A 15,466-nucleotide genomic window follows, 5' to 3' on the forward strand; every position below is an offset into this window, starting at 1 on the left:
CTTTTGTCACTTTCATATACTAGTGGGAATTTTCATTATAGAACTTGGCTTGTATATTCCAATGATGGGCTTCCTCAAAATGCCCTAGGTCTTCGTGAGCAAGGAAGTTGGATGCACACCCACTTAGTTTCTTTTGTTGAGCTTTCATACACTTATAGCTCTAGTGCATCCATTGCATGGCAATCCCTACTCACTCACATTGATATCTATTGATGGGCATCTTCATAGCCCGTTGATACCGAAAGTGCTAGTTATCGACTAGAGGGGGGTGAATAGGCGATTTTTATGAAAGTCTTCAAAACATGGGGGCTTTGAAGACAAACAGTAGAAATGAACCTATTAATATGCAGCGGAAGGTAGACTACACTAGACAAGCCATAGTCAAGTAAGCAATGAAGTGAAAGCACGAAGACTATCAGAAGCTAGGTAGTATGGATCAAGATGGAAGATAGTATGAAGCCAATCAACAACAGTCTTGTTCACATAGTGAAGTCAATCATATCATGCAAGCAGGCAATGACTTCACGAAGACAAGCAGTAAGTAAAGAGAGGTAAAAGATAGAACCAATTGCTTGGTGAGGACAGGTATTTGTTGGACCAGTTCCAGTTGCTGTGACAACTGTATGTCTGGTTAGGGAGGCTGAGATTCAACTCAGAAGACTGCGTCTTCACCTTATTCCCCTTGAGCTAAGGACACACAGTCCTCGCCCAATCACTCTGGTAAGTCTTCAAGGTAGACTTCCAAACCTTCACAGACTTCGTTCACCGGCAATCCACAATGACTCTTGGATGCTCAGAACGCGACGCCTAACCGGCTGGAGGATTCACAGTCCTCAAGTGTAACAAGTCTTCAGGTCACGCAGACAGAAAGACTTCAGTGATGCCTAACACCCTTTGGCTCTAGGTGTTTAGGGCTTTGTCCTCGCAAGGATTTCTCTCAAAGGCTTCGAGGCGGGTTGCTCTCACACGACAAAAGCCACGCACTAACTATGAGCAGCCACCAATTTATGGTGTAGGGGGTGGGCTATTTAAAGCCAGTAGGCAACCCGACCCAATTTGTCTGAAATGACCCTGGGTCACTAAGGAATTGACACATGTCCAACGGTCAGATTTCAAACACACGTGGTAGTTTGACTTGGGCTAAAAGTAAAGCTGACTCATCCAGCTCTGGATAAGATTTTATCTCATTGTCTTCGCTCGAAGACATATGATTTGGTTGAGCATCACTTCAGTCACTCTGACTTTGTTCACTTGGACCCCACTTAATAGTACGGTGGTACCTATGACTCAACAAAGAAGAAAAGGAAACTACGAAACAACTATGTCTTCACAATCCATAGTCTTCATACGATGTCTTCTCATGTCATAGTCTTCAATGTGAAACTCTTCACAGACCACCATTGTCTTCAATGTCTTCACACATTTTTAGGGATCATCTCTGGTAGGTAAACTGAATCAATGAGGGACTACTACCTGTGTTATCCTACAATTCTCACAAACACATTAGTCCCTCAACCAGGTTTGTCGTCAATACTAAAAAACCAACTAGGGGTGGCACTAGATGCACTTAAATTCTCCCCCTTTTTGGTTATTGATGACAAACTGGTTGAAGTTTTCAACGGGGATAACAGTATGTGAAATTGTAAGGGTTAAGGTATTGTCTTCATAAGTAGAAAAAGGCTCCCCCTAAAGATGTGCATATAAATAGTTTGTGTTTGAATGCAAATGCACATGGCAGGTTTTACTTGTGGAGATCCTCTTCAACTTATAAAGACAATTCATCATGCATGAAAGGATATAATGAAGATAATAACATGCATAATGAAAAATGGACGTCTGCAGAATGACTTCGTGCAGAATTTATCATCGCACATGCGGAATTTATCGTCGCATCACATAGTTAACAGAAAAGGTAGCAGACGACCATCAAGTTTAAGTGTTACAATTCAAAGAACCAAAAGTATCAAAAGTGAGAGTTGTAAACACTTGGCAAAAAGTATAGCAATGTCAGACTCTTCCATGATCGCCGACAGGTTTCATGTGTGACAAAGGCATTCTTGGTGGCAAGATTTTGAATGTGATTAACATCCACCAAGAGGCTTTGCATCTGACGCTTGAGCCAGTCATGATGCTTATCCTGTTTTTGATTTAATGCCACGAGAAGCTCTCGGTCATTGAGAGCGCGAGATCGCTTCTGAGGCCTTTGAGCAATGGTGCTTTCAGTGGCTTCAGTGGTTGCACGACGAGGTGCACGAGTGTTACCAGCCAGAGGATAAACATGAGTTGTAGAAAGAACTCCTTCAATTGGTTGCGTGAAGCTTTGGTGATCATTGTTGTGAAGATACAATGGTTCCTTGGCAGGCTCAGGGTATATGGCTTCGACAGACATATCAACCTCAGGCAAGAAGATATGATGGTTGCGCACAGAGTGTTGATAGTTAACAGAAGAGTGAAGCTTGATTAAGCGCATCACCCATGGAGCGTAAAACTTCAGGCCAAAGAGATCAATTCCTGATGCAGCAAGTTGCTGGATGAAGAAATCTTGAGCATTGAAGCTGATGCCATTGAGGATATAGAAAAGCAATGTCTTCATTGCTCCTTCAAGCTTTGCTGCAGGAGAATGTCCTTTGACAGGCCATAGAGTTCGCCTGATGATATGATAAATGGTGCGAGGTAGACACTCTAGGTCTTCAACAAAGAATTCCGTTGGATATTTAGCATTGCTTGGCAGTGGCTTCATCATGCTGAGCATTTGACTCATGTTTGGCTCAGGCTTCTGAAATATGCTCTCCAAAGCATTACGGTGAAGTTGACAACCAGGTTCACAGAGTTCACTTGGAGTGGGCAGGTAAAGGAAATATGCCCTAGAGGCAATAATAAAGTTGTTATTTATATTTAATTATATCATGATAAATGTTTATAATTCATGCTAGAATTGTATTAACCGGAAACTTAGTACATGTGTGAATACATAGACAAACAGAGTGTCCCTAGTATGCCTCTACTTGACTAGCTCGTTAATCAAATATGGTTAAGTTTCCTAGCCATGGACATGTGTTGTCATTTCATGAACGGGAGAACATCATTATGGAATGATGTGATGGACAAGACCCATCCGTTAGCTTAGCATAATGATCGTTCAGTTTTATTCCTACTGCTTTCTTCATAACTTATACATGTTCCTCTAACTATGAGATTATGCAACTCCTGAATACCGGAGGAACACCTTGTGTGCTATCAAACATCACAACGTAACTGGGTGATTATAAAGATGATCTACAGGTGTCTCCGATGGTGTTTGTTGAGTTGGCATAGATCGAGATTAGGATTTGCCACTCCGTGTATCGGAGAGGTATCTCTGGGCCCTCTCGGTAATGCACATCAATATAAGCCTTGCAAGCAATGTGACTAATGAGTTAGTTGCGGGATGATGCATTATGGAACGAGTAAAGAGACTTCCCAGTAACGAGATTGAACTAGGTATTGAGATACCGCCGATCGAATCTCGGGCAAGTAACATACCGATGACAAAGGTAACAACGTATGTTGTTATGCGGTTTGACCGATAAATATCTTCGTAGAATATGTAGGAGCCAATATGCGCATCCAGGTTTTGCTATTGGTTATTGACCGGAGATTTGTATTGGTCATGTCTACATGGTACTCGAACCCGTAGGGTCCGCACGCTTAACGTTCTATGATGATTTGTATTATGAGTTATGTGATTTGATGACCGAAGTTTGTTCGGAGTCCCGGATGAGATCAGGTACATGACGAGGAGTCTCGAAATGGTCGAGACGTAAAGATCGATATATTGGAAGGCTATATTCGAACATCGGAAACATTCTGAGTGATTCGGATATTTTTCGGAGTACCGGAGAGTTACGGGAATTCGTATTGGGCCTTAATGGGCCATACGGGAAAGGAGAGAAAGGCCTCAAGGGTGGTCGCGCCCCTTCCCCATGTCCGAATTCGACTAGGGAAAGGGGGTGCCCCTTCCTTCCTTCTCCATCTCCCTTCCCTTTTTCTATTCCATGTAGGAGGTGGAATCCTACTAGGACAAGGGAGTCCTAGTAGGAATCCTGACTTTGGGAGCGCCCTATGACGGTCGGCCTCCTCCTCCCTCCATCATCTATATACGTGGCCAGGGGGTACCCCATAGACACACAAGTTGATCATTGATCTCTTAGCCGTGTGCGGTGCCCCCCTCCACCATAACCCACCTCAGTCATATCGCAGCGGTGCTTAGGCGAAGCCCTGTTCCAGTAGCATCATCATCACCGTCATCACGCCATCGTGCTAACGAAGCTCTCCCTCGACACTCTACTGGATCATGAGTTCATGGGACGTCACCGAGCCGAACGTGTGCAGATCACTGAGGTGCCGTACTTTCGGTACTAGGATCGATCGATCATGAAGACGTACAACTACATCAATTGTGTTGTCATAAAGCTTCCACTTATGGTCTATGAGGGTACGTGGACAACACTCTTCCCCTCTCGTTGCTATGCATCACCATGATCTTGCGTGTGCATAGGAATTTTTTTGAAATTACTGCGTTCCCCAACAGTGGTATCAGAGCCAGGTCTATGCGTAGATGTTATATGCACGAGTAGAACACAAAGGAGTTGTGGGCGTGGGTATATACATATTGCTTGCCATCACTAGTCGATTCTTGATTCAGCGGTATCATTGGATGAAGCGGCTCAGACCGACATTACGCGTATGCTTACGCAAGACTGGTTCTACCGACGTGCTTCGCACACAGGTGGCTAGTGGGTGTCTGTTTCTCCAACTTTAGTTGAATCAGATTCAATGAACATGGTTCTTTCTCAAGATCAAAAAGCAATCACTATATCGTGTTGTGGTTTTTTGATGTGTAGGTAAGAACGGTTCTTGCTCAGCCCGTAGCAGCCACGTAAAACTTGCAACAACAAAGTAGAGGACGTCTAACTTGTTTTTGCAGAGCATGTTGTGATGTGATATGGTCAAGATGTGATGAGATATAAATTGTTGTATGAGATGATCATGTTTTGTTGAAGTTATCGGCAACTGGCAGGAGCCTTATGGTTGTCTCTTTATTGCATAAGATGCAAGCGCCATATAATTGCTTTACTTTATCGCTATGCGATAGCAATAGTTGCAAAAGCAATAGTTGGTGAGACGAACATGTGACGACATGTTGATAGAGATCAAGATGATGGAGATCATGGTGTCATGTTGGTGACGATAGATATCATGCCAGTGTTTTGGAGATGGAGATCAAAGGCACAAGATGATGACGGCCATATCATGTCACATATTTTGATTGCATGTGATTTTTATCCTTTATGTATCTTATTTTTCTTAGGTTGGCGGTAGCATTATAAGATGATCTCTCACTAAATTTCAAGGTATAAGTGTTCTCCCTGAGTATGCACCGTTGCGACAGTCCGTCGTGTCGAGACACCACATGATGATCGGGTGTGATAATCTCTACGTTCACATACAACGGGTGCTTGTCACAGCCATAGCTTGGCCTTGCTTTTCATTGCATCATCATCTTGCATCATGTTTTAATTTCTCAGAAACTTGAAATGAGGATGATCAAACCCTAGCAGCTAATGGAATTCAAATAGGTTCAACTAAAATAAATTCCAAGAACCCAAAATGGTCTTAGAAAAATGTTCATGATTTTTGTAGATGCTGGGAATAGCAACCAGAGGTGATGCACATTTTTCCTAGCCATCTTGGATTTTACCTCAACACATATTGTATTTGATTGGGGCTCCAAAACATTGCTATAAATATTTTGACAACTCCAAATATTCTGAGAAATATTAAGGGACATTGGATTAATTCAGAGAGTTCCCAAAAAAATATTTTCAGAATTATATAAAAATGATTTGGTGTTAAACTAAATCAAAACAGAGGCAAACAAATAGAAAAACAAAAACAATTAAAAGGAGAGCAAACTTACCTGGCGCTTACCTACAGCCCAGAGGCTCAGCACTATGCAGCCCAGGAGCTGGCCCAGCCGACCACCAGTGCCAGTCGTCTTCAACCCAGCGCCAGAAGGACGCTGGGCGCGTGCTCATCGCGCGCTGGCCACGCGCCGGGTCACCTCCTGCTACCCGTTGCTGCTTCGGCGCCCTGGACGATGCCATGTTTTCCCCTGGACCGCCTCGTCCTCTCCCGTGCCTCTCTTCTCCTCTGCTCTCCTTCTCCCGCTGCTACCGAGCGCCTTGCAGCGCGCCGACGACCTCCACTGCGGCCACCGACCACCCCACGCCTCACCGACACGCCAAGAAGCTCCGCCTCGTTCCCCTCTTCCTCCTCACCCAGCCACATGGTGCCTGAAGCCCCTGGACGCTGCCAACACCGTCGTTCCCCTCGTCGGTCGCCGTGGATCCTCGCCATCGATTCGGGAGATACCGGGCGTCCCCGACCTCGCCCTCGCGCTCATTAGACTCGTTGTGAGCCTCCGCATCGAACCCCCCTCTCCCCGATGCCTATTTCTTCCCCTAACCGCGGGCTCCGTCGATTCCGAGAGCTTGCTCGCCGCCGGCCATGTCGCCACCGTGGCTAGAGCCTGCAAATGTCGTGTCTGAGCATGTTTTCGTCCTCAGCGCGTTCCCAGGAACCCAGAACACCTACCAACTCGTCCCCCCGTGCACCGTAGCACATTGTCCGTCTTCACCGAAGTTCGGCCATCGTGGAAGCGAAAACCGCCGTCGATCTAGGTCATCTCTGGCGACCCCACTAGAACCAGCCGACGCGGACGAGGCTCAGGGTTCCAACGGTGCCATCCACGCCTCGAACTGTGGCATGCGCTGCGATTCCGTGCATCGCCGCCGTCTCGGACCTCGCCGGCAGTTAGTCGCCGGCAGGTTTGACCGAGTTAACCAGGGTTTGGCCCCCTGGGTCATTGACATGAGGGCCCGAGGCCCTGCTAATTAGATTAGATGCTAATAAAAATTTAGCTAACCCACTGACTCGTTGACTGTGGGCCCCATCCCTTCTAATTACTTTAGTTAGGATTTAACTAAACCCTGGTTAGCACTGAGTCAATGACAGGTGGGCCACACCTGTCAGGTTTGACCTGGGCGGTCCTATTGACCAGCTGATGCCAGCATGACTTAATGCTGATGCAGTAAAGTTTTCTGGAATTAAAATAATCAGAAATGATTTATAAATTTCAGAAAATAGCTAAAACTTCTAAAAATCATAGAAATTCAACCGTAACTCCAAATAAGATAATTTATATATGAAAAATGATCAGAAAAAATCCAATCTATCCATCTGTACTATTTTCATGCATGTTAGAACAACTTATAGATACTGTTTAGGACAAATCAAATGAATGGCATTTAAATAACCATATGTGGAGTTTGAATTTGAACCTTGGGTTCAAACCAACTACACTTAATTGTGTGGCTAGTTGCATTAGGCCAAATCACATCATATTGCCATGTCATAATCATGCATCATAATTGCTGTATTGCATTGATTGTGTTCTTCCTTGTTTGCCGGTGTTGTCCCCTCTCGATAGACGTGGTTCTGATGATGTGATCGATGACACCAATGAAGAACTATACTATCTTCAGAAGTGCTAGGCAAGCAAAACCCCCTTGTTCATTCCGATACAATCCCACTCTCTCGCTCCCGCTCTCTTTTACTGCATTAGGACAACAACGATTCAACTGTTACTTGTTGCGGTAGTTGAACCCCTTTCCTCTGCATGACCTATCATTGCCACAGTAAATAGATGAGACCCACTAGCATGAGTAGGAGTTGTTTGAGCCCTGATGTGCCTACTCATTCATGCTTGTTGTCATGCCTGCTAATCCTTAGAGTTGAGTCAGGTCTGATTCATCGGGAATGGATTGGAACATGGTGAACATGTCCTACCGTTGAGAGCTAAGTGTGTGAACATGATTTGGTAAAGGTAGCGGTGAAAGGCCATGTAGGAGTACATGGTGGGTTGTCTCATTGCAGCCGTCCTTAGGAACTGAGTTTTGTGTTTGTGATCCATGAACAGCTACTACCACGCATTGGAATGCTTAAGTGCCCCTCTCGACTAATTAATCAACCTAATCTCTGTCCAGGAGTTGCAACTAGTTTCTGGTGTTTGTAGGTAGTGTTAGTAGTCTACCAAGTGGCACCCGGTACAGGTGAGCTTGGGACAGACTAGGCACAGTGGCCTGGTGTACCAAGTGGCACCCGGATGGTGGGCTTGGGAACCTTGTACACATCGTTTGGGGCCATGAGCGACACCCCGGCCGGATCTCCTTGCGGATGGAACCTGAATATGCGATAAACCTGGACTAGAGACTTGTTGGTTAGTCAGGTCGTGGCCGACTCCCTCGCCAGGCTTCCGCTTGAAGGTTGCTGAGATAGACAACGTGTACATGGTGGTAAGTGGCGAGAGCGTGTGTGAAGAAGTACACCCCTCCGGGGTTATCATTATCTATTCGAATAGCCGGATTCCTCGGATATGGGAACTTGGACCCCTTGCATAGTTCATAGACAAGTGAAAGTGGATACTCTAAAACTTGCAAGATAAGCGTGAGTGCTATGGATGGCGTTCTCGCAGGGAGACGGGAGCGGATCCATAGTGGTGTATTGGTATGGTGAATTTGTGGACTCGTGTGCGCCACCTCAAAAGAGTTACTTGCAGTCGTAGTTCAGGATAGCCACCGAGTCAAAGCCGGCTTACTGCAGTTAAACTCCACCAACCCTTTGTTGATACCGATGCATATGTAGATTGCTCTGATGTAAGTCTTGCTGGGTACATTTGTACTCACATTTGCTTAATTTATGTTTTTGCACAGAGACTTCAGTCTCGCTTGTAGTTCCATGTGGACTTTGACATTTAGCTTGATACCTCAGCTACGATCTTGTGCCCTCGGCAGGGTCTGGTAGATAGTCAGGTTTCTTAGCCTTTTTCATTTGTAGTTGTCTGTACTTAGACAAGTTAAGCTTCCGCATGTGCTTGTTGCTTGTATGCTCTGTATGTTGGGTCATGAGACCCATGTTTGTAATATCTCGCTCCTCGGAGCCTAATGAATAAATAATTGAGTCGTAGAGTTATGTTGTGATGCCATGTTGTATTTACACATGTCGAGCATATTGTGTGTATGATTGAAATGCTTGGTATGTGTGGGATCCGACAACCTAGTTGTTTATCCTTGGTAGCCTCTCTTATGGGGAAATGTAGTCTTGTGCTTCCATGAGCCATAGTAGTCCGCTACAGCCTGGTTTATCGAAGTCCTGCTAGCCCAGCACTACTGCTCAGGACACTTGACTGGCCGGCATGTGTTTCACTTTGTTCCCGTGTCTGTCCCTTCGGGGAAATGTCACGCGGTGACACCCGGAGTCCTGCCTAGCCTGCTATAGCCCGGTTCACCGAAGTCCTGTTAGCCCAGTGCTACAGCCCGGATTCACACGCTGCTGACCGACATGCTCGATGTTGATTCATGTATGCATGTCCCCGTAAGTTAGTGCCACTTTGTTTTCATGACTAGTCATGTCGGTCCGGGTTCTCTGTCATATGGATGCTAGCGACACTATCATATATGAGAGCCAAAAGGCGCAAACGGTCCCGGCCCATGGTAAGGCGACACCCGTGGGGATACCGTGCGTGAGGCCGCAAAGTGATATGAGGTGTTACATGCTAGATCGGTGTGACTTAGAATCGGGGTCCTGACAGCTTTGGTATCAGATCCTGACTGCCTGTAGGATTACCGAGCCAAGCTGGTCGAAGTCGTGTCTAGAAATGCTTTAGTTATACAAGGGAATTGATTGTGTATGGGAACGTAAGGCTCTTTTTACTCCTTATATTCATGACCTTCTGATCTGAGTCATCTTATCTTTTCTACGGGGTTAAGAACTAGGCGTCCCTTCTATCTCTCAAGATGATGTGTTACTAAACTGTAGTTGCCTAGGATTGTTGAGTTTAAGCCTCAGTTCAGTTCCTACTACTTCCGTATGTTGATCGTTGATCCCGGAACTTTGATATTGTGATGTTGAGTGGTTATGCCACCATTTTGCAGGATGTCTCAAATCATTTTGATCATTTATAGCCGTTATACTGTCTGAGTCATCCCAGGTTTCTAAATAGTCCGATGCATTTGCAAATCCCTTCCTCCCGTTCTCGATGTTCCTTTGGGCCAGATTAAGCACACTAATCGGTCTGTTGAGGTACTCCGTTGCCTTGATATGTATGTTGGAGTTAGTATTATGACCCTAGGTGTCTTCAAGAACCACTCAGTAATCTAGCAATGTTTTGTGTTCCCGGTGTGATGATTCTGGCCACCATCCTCGAAAGCATCTCGTGATGCCATTTAGTTAGTAGGCCTTCTATTTCTGGGTTTTGAACCCAAGATTCACCCTACTTACTTCATGTTGATAGTGTTTGCTCGTTCCTTTAGGTTATTATTAATCTTTGCGTTAGTCCTCGAGGTCTGTGGTATTTCCTTCTTCCAAATACTATAAACCACTTATGGCAGAAGTTTGTTGGATCAAAAGATCACAATCAGAGTACTCTTGAGGAGTTCTCCATTCATAATTGTGATTCTACCAGTTCTACCTTTCTGCATGGGTTATCCGGAAGAATTTTGTTGAACTCATTCGACATGCTAATCTATGCATCCACAACTCAGAAAGTTATATGTTCCTTTGAGTTGTCCCTCTTTAGTTATTTTCTGACCCTCGTCTATCAATTGTTGGTCAAGAGTAGTTGTGCATTGGTGTTATCGATGCCTATTATTCATGTGATCCATCAAGCCATTCTATTCCGGAATGACTAGGAGAAACAAACTCCAGTACCTCATCCATATCTAGGGCTGGGTCAAAGCAGTTGTATTCCGCAGATCAAAATGCCAATCCAGCTTTGATTCTGTTCTACCATGAAGTATTGCCCTCTTTATGTCAGGAATATCATAGGAATTGCACAACCTCCTATGAACTCTTGATATAGTGATACTTCTCGCCATCATTATTCATTCCTCGGTCCCGTGTTGTTGTAACCAGAATGCTGACAAGTGAATCGTGATGTGTGAAATCAATACTCCGAGCAACTCGTTGCTTGGTAGTAAATGGACAATATTCTCATTCTTAGCGTGTTGGTTATTGAACTACCATTCTAAGATTGTGCTACCTAGACTATTTTCCTGGTGTACCCTTCGATCTTGAGCTAGGATTGAATCCCTTGCTTATTTGACCATATCATCTTGCCCTGAAAAGCAAGATTGTTCTCGAGCTTAGTAACATATCGGTGGTTCGTGATTTTCCAAATATCTTCTCGGAAGTGTTACCAGGTTGTCACCTGACCGCTATGTTGAGTTCATGATCAAGTTGGTTCCTTGTAGCCACGCCTTTTCTCCAAGAACCTGTGTTGGATACCCCTGAGCTAGTTGGTTAAGCTAAACAACAACTTGGAGAGTTGGAAGATAAGAGCTTGTCTGACCTAGTTCATGTTAAGGGATATCTTTGTGTGTGTGTGTTTGTGTCGAAGAAGGATGATATCTTCATCAATTGGTCCTCATGATCAGTTGTTGGATCTATTGTCTTGTCCAAACTTTGATTTGAGTGTGGGCTATCCTCAAATCAAATCAGAACCAATGATGTTTGTAATGTTGTCTTACTCGTGTTTGATCCCTCGGGCATACACCATTACATCCTTTGGTCTGATCAATGCTATCACCGTGTTCACCTAATTACGGAATTCCATCTACATGGCAATCTGGATGAATTGTTGTTGAGCCCATCGACAACATCCTTATCTTCTCCATGATTATGTTGAACATCCAGCTAGTGTTGGAAATTTGTGAGCAATGCTTTCGACCGTTCATGAAGCATATGTCCGGATGAAAGAAGTGACTTTCTCTAAGTTCACGTGCATTAGGTGTAAGTTGCCGCCATGAATTTGAGAAATGATGTTTTGTTTCCCTTGGAATCATCCCAAATCAGTCATGCATACGTGCGAAGTATTCTATGGTTTGGTAGATTAATTACCTCCACTCCATATGTGTTCCTAGCACACCAAGCCACTTATTGATTTGTTCAAGGAGAAGAAGTTCCTTTTTAAGAGCTAACGCGAGCATAATCAAGGACTTCGTTATCCATAATGATGGTTCCCCACCTAAACTTGGTAGTGTTTCATTGCAAGACTACTACGTGGTCATGCTTGTCTGGGACAGCGTGTTCACATGTTTGTAGTAGAACCAGCTCATGTTTTGGGAGCTTACCACCATAGTCCATTTCCCGAGAATCCTGCAATGTCATCTCATCGATTTGTGTTGCAAACTTTCATTTTCTTCTAGACTCGATGGGTCTGGAATATCCTGTTACCAACCAGATCTGAATCCCAGGCAGATATGATGGTTGGAATTTTTCCAAGATCTATGATGTAGGTCCCCGACAAGGTTGATGTTCTGGCCGACACACCTAGCCAGAAGATCTATCATTGTAGTATCTTGATTGAGCTATTTGACCATCTTCTCCATGAGGATTTAGTGTGACCTATTCTTGAAGTTGTTCCTTAGGGATCCTTGTGCTCTCAGTTTCTTCGATGATTCTATAACCATTGGAATGTTTGAAATACTCTCGATTGTTGAATTCTTCCCCAGTTATCAGAATCATTCCCAACATTTGCATTTTATTCCCACCTTGCACCTCAGTAGTTGTTGTTTAGGATCGTCTTCAAAAGTGGACTTACCATGGGTCCCATCCATTTCCGATGATAAGCTAAAAATCATCCATTGCGTTGTCTTCAACAAGGTAGTCCACATCATCCATCCTAGTCTGAGTATGCCACTCTTTCGAACTCTTCCAGACGATCGTTTGAGAATTGCCTTAGGCTGGTATGGAGAGTTTCAACGATCTTTGTATCAAAAGTAATTCTTTTTGCCACTTAAGGGAATAGTTCTACGAGTTACCTCTTCTAGGGTGTCCCATTATGGAATCATGGCAATTCAGTCCTTGCTACGTTGAAACGCATCCACCAGTCTATTAAGCGTGGAGTTGTTGCCTACCAAATCGGACCTTCGCCATCTGTGTCTTCCATCCCTCTTGATGTATGTTTGTGTCTCAACTCGAGAGAGTTACTGTGTCTCATCCCGTGAGTTGATCGTGAATTGCTCGATCTTCAAGAAGATCGTTTCCTGTAGAATCTCTTCTTGTCGTCATCGTGTTGGATCAAGATCTATTGGAGCAATGAATCAACATCTTTGAGGAGGACAGTCGGATCGTCAAGGTTGTGTTAGCTTTGTGTCCCCTCTGTCTTCTTACTCCACGTCTTGAATCTCGGGATGAGATTCTTGTTTAGTGGGGGTGAGTTGTCACAGCCCTAGCTTGGCCTTGCTTGTCATTGCATCATCATCTTGCATCATGTTTAAATTTCTCAGAAACTTGAAAATGGGGATGATCAAACCATAGCAGCTAATGGAATTCAAATAGGTTCAACTAAAATAAATTCCAAGAACCCAAAATGGTCTTAGAAAAATGTTCATGATTTTTGTAGATGCTGGGAACAGCAACCAGAGGTGATGCACATTTTTCCTAGCCATCTTGGATTTTACCACAACACATATTGTATTTGATTGGGGCTCCAGAACATTGCTATAAATATTTTGATAGCTCCAAATATTCTGAGAAATATTAAGGGACACTGGATTAATTCAGAGAGTTCCCAAAAAATATTTTCAGAATTATATAAAAATGTTTTGGTGTTAAACTAAATCAAAACAGAGGCAAACAAATAGAAAAACAGAAACAATTAAAAGGAGAGCAAACTTACCTGGCGCTTACCTACAACCCAGAGGCCCAGCACTATGCAGCCCAGGAGCTGGCCCAGCCCACCACCAGTGCCAGTCGTCTTCAACCCAGCGCCAGAAGGGCGTTGGGCGCGTTCCACCTCCTGCTACCCGTCGCTGCCTCAGCGCCCTGGATGATGCCACGTTTCCCCTGGACCGCCTCGTCCTCTCCCGTGCCTCTCTTCTCCTCTGCTCTCCTTCTCCCGCTGCTGCCGAGTGCCTCGCAGCGCACCGACGACCTCCACTGCGGCCACCGACCACCCCACGCCTCGTCGACACGCCAAGAAGCTCCGCCTCGTTCCCCTCTTCTTCCTCACCGAGCCACATGGTGCCTGAAGCCCCTGGACGCCGCCAACACCGCCGTTCCACTTGCCGGTTGCCGTGGATCCTCATCGTCGATTCAGGAGCTACCGGGCGTCCCCGACCTTGCCCTCGCGCTCGTTGGACTCGCTGTGAGCCTCCGCACCGAACCCCCCTCTCCCCGATGCCAATTTCTTCCTCTAACCACGGGCTCCGTCGAGCCCAAGAGCTTACTCACCGCCAGCCATGTCGCCACCGTGGCTAGAGCCTGCAAACGTCGCGTCTGAGCATGTTTTCGTCCTCAGCGCGTTCCCAGGAACCCAGAGCACCTACCCACTCGTCCTCCCATGCACCGTAGTACACTGTCCGTCTTCCCGAAGTTCGGCCACCACGGAAGCAGACACCGCCGTCGATCTAGGTCATCTCCGGCGACCCCACTAGCACCAGCCGACGCGGACGAGGCTCAGGGTTCGAACGGTGCCATCCACGCCTCGAACCGTGGCATGCGCTGCGATTCCGCGCATCGCCACCGTCTCGGACCTCATCGACAGTTAGTCGCCGGCAGGTTTGACCGAGTTGACCAGGGTTTGACCCCTCTGGGTCATTAACATGAGGGCCCGAGGCCCTGCTAATTAGATTAGATGCTAATAAAAATTTAGCTAACCCACTGACTCGCTGACTGTGGGCCCCAACCCTTCTAATTACTTTAGTTAGGATTTAACTAAACCCTAGTTAGCACTAAGTCAATGACAGGTGGGCCACACCTGTCATGTTTGACCTGGACGGTCCTATTGACCAGCTGACGCCAGCATGACTTAATGCTGATGCAGTAAAGTTGTCTGGAATTAAAATAATCAGAAATGATTTATAAATTTCAGAAAATAGCTAAAACTTCTAAAAATCATAGAAATTCAACCGTAACTCCAAATAAGATAATATATATATATATGAAAAATGATCAGAAAAATCCAATCTATCCATCTGTACTATTTTCATGCATGTTAGAACAACTTATAGCTACTGTTTAGGACAAATCAAATGAATGGCATTTAAATAACCATATGTGGAGTTTGAATTTGAACCTTGGGTTCAAACCAACTACACTTAATTGTGTTGCTAGTTGCATTAGGCCAAATCACATCATATTGCCATGTCATAATCATGCATCATAATTGCTGCATTGCATTGATTGTGTTCTTCCTTGTTTGCCGGTGTTGTCCACTCTCGATAGACGTGGTTCTGATGTTGTGATCGATGACACCGATGAAGAACTATACTATCTTCAGAAGTGCCAGGCAAGCAAAACCCCCTTGTTCATTCCGATACAATCCCACTCTCTCGCTCCTGCTCTCTTTTACTACATTAGGACA

This window comes from Triticum dicoccoides, chromosome 7A (genome assembly GCF_002162155.2).
Source record: "Triticum dicoccoides isolate Atlit2015 ecotype Zavitan chromosome 7A, WEW_v2.0, whole genome shotgun sequence".
Classification (NCBI taxonomy): domain Eukaryota; kingdom Viridiplantae; phylum Streptophyta; class Magnoliopsida; order Poales; family Poaceae; genus Triticum; species Triticum dicoccoides.